The sequence below is a fragment of the Kryptolebias marmoratus genome, linkage group LG5 (assembly GCF_001649575.2).
Source record: "Kryptolebias marmoratus isolate JLee-2015 linkage group LG5, ASM164957v2, whole genome shotgun sequence".
NCBI lineage: Eukaryota > Metazoa > Chordata > Actinopteri > Cyprinodontiformes > Rivulidae > Kryptolebias > Kryptolebias marmoratus.
The window spans coordinates 23,457,206-23,459,517 of NC_051434.1; positions in this window are offsets into that span (position 1 = coordinate 23,457,206).

Consider the following 2,312-nt stretch of genomic DNA (forward strand, 5'->3'; position numbering starts at 1 on the left):
CACACACTAATAATTTATATCATAAAAGTTAGCAGGAGCATTAGGTTGTAGTTTTATTTAGCTCAACACACCCAGTTTTAGATAGTTTTTCTTTAAACATTTCTAAGTAAATTGGTTTCTGGGTTGAAGAGCATGCATGTAATCACACCACTTCTCAAAAGATATTAATTGTTTCTTTGCAGTTTGAGCAGGACATTTGTTTTCCTTTTTTTTAAATTAGCACATTAAAATGACTCAACCTGATCATAGTTCCCCAGAGTTTCGACTGATCATTCAAATGTCAACTCCCACTTCCCCGACCAGTCCTCCAACTATTATCCCTATTTCCTGTAGCTTTTCTTGCAACATTTATTTTATCTTGACACTTTTATTTTCCCCACAACATGTTGTACCGCTTCACTCTGTGTGTGTGCGTGTCACCAGCTCACGTTCTGGTTCTTCTGCTGGTGCACACTGGGACCAGTGTTACCAGTTCTCGCCTTTACCTCGGAGGCGAACGGCGTGAGATGTCCTCTCTTTATGGTCCTGTAAATCTGGGTTCCGACCACTTTCTTTTGCTGAGGATGGACTCCTCAACTTGAGTCTCTCCCTGGATCCTGGCGAGCTCCCTCCTCACACTCTGCAACTGATGCTTTTTTGTCAGTTGCTGCAGATCACCTGTGAGATCCGGAGGTCTGCATTGTGGTCCAGGGATACACTGTCTAGTGGTCAGTTCGAACGGAGTGTGTCCTGTAGTAGAATTTACAGAACATCTGATTGACATTAAGGCCAAAGGCAATGGATCAACCCAGGACAATTTACTCTGTGCACAGATTTTAGCCAATTTGTTTTTCAGGTTCTGATTCATTCTCTCTACCTTCCTCTGCGACTGAGGATGATAGACTGTACCGAACCTATGTTCAAGGCCCAGAGTGGCCCCACTCCCTGTAGGTCCTGGTTTTCAAAATGAGTTCCGTTGTCAGTCCGGATCTTCTCAGGGAATCCGTGCCTGAAAATGTAATGATTTATTAAACATTTCAGAACAGTTTCGCTGCCCTTACTAGCAGCTGGCAAGCTTCTGGCCCGCCTGTGGATGTGTCCACACACACCAACAGATACCTTTTATTTATTAAGCATCTCAGAACAGTTTTGCTGTCTTCTCTAACAGCTGGCAAGCTTCTTGTTCTCTAACCATGCTTTTAGTTACCTTTTGCCTCAGGAATCTGATTTGCTTTACCAAAAATCCCCTTAGGGGTTTGCACGTGCCCAACGGACGGTCCTTGACCGTCTGCGCCAGGCTGTCCCTGACTTTGCCAGATTTCTGCTTACCTCACTCTTCATATTCAGTCAGATAAGTCAATAATTCATCAATCTGGGCTCGGAGAGACACCCAGGGACCCTTCCCCCAGGCTTCATGATCAGTATCTCTGACCATGTCTATGTCCATAGACAGTTTCGCTTGGCCTCGTCTGTCTCAAGGTCAAGAGTCAAACGCTGCACTCATTCACCCGGCGGTGAGATAAAAACGTGTTCACTCGGCGGTGAACAGAGAAAATGGCGTCAGCTTCGTTTGCTCACACTCACTTTTCTCACACATCAATACAAATACATATAAAAGAGGATCCTCTCACAAAAACACAGTGTTGATCAACAGGCCCATCGCCTTTTTACCTTAGCGCTTTTTTCCATTAAATCCATTAATAAGTGTGGTCAGGTCTTGTTCTTAATTCGTGAGCGATTATCTCCACAGGGAAAACTCAGTTCAAACCTACCTGGCACGTAGCCTATCTTTACCTGCGTCCAGAATAAAGTGGGGGGAGCCACCCCGCTCCCGCAGGGTCCCAGACCCTAATCCCAACTCACACCGGAGTCCCTGACCTGGCTCTTTATTTTACCTTTTTACCTTTTATTTTACCTTTTTTACACAATGCACAATATCAACAACAATAACAGGCTGTTATAAGTTTAAGAGGCGGACCGACACAGTACAATCCCACAGTGAGGAAAAATCCTCTTGTTTACAGTCGGTTCGTGGAATTCCACTGTATCCGTCCGCCCCGTGTCCAATTAAAGTTAAACAAATATTATACTCACTCCTCCAATGCACCTGCCCGCATCCTCCACCATTTGTTAAGGACAGATTAATACTCCCAAGATACTGAAACATCTGCTCTCCGTCCTCAAACGGGATCAGGAAGATGCACGGAAGAAGAGAGTCAAAAAACAGCCAAGAGTTCCTCTTAAAATCAAAACACATTTATTCACTTTCAGCGCTGAAAGGGAGACGTGAGAAAAAGACCCTTACCGAAGTTCAGAGCACTCAGCCTATGTCT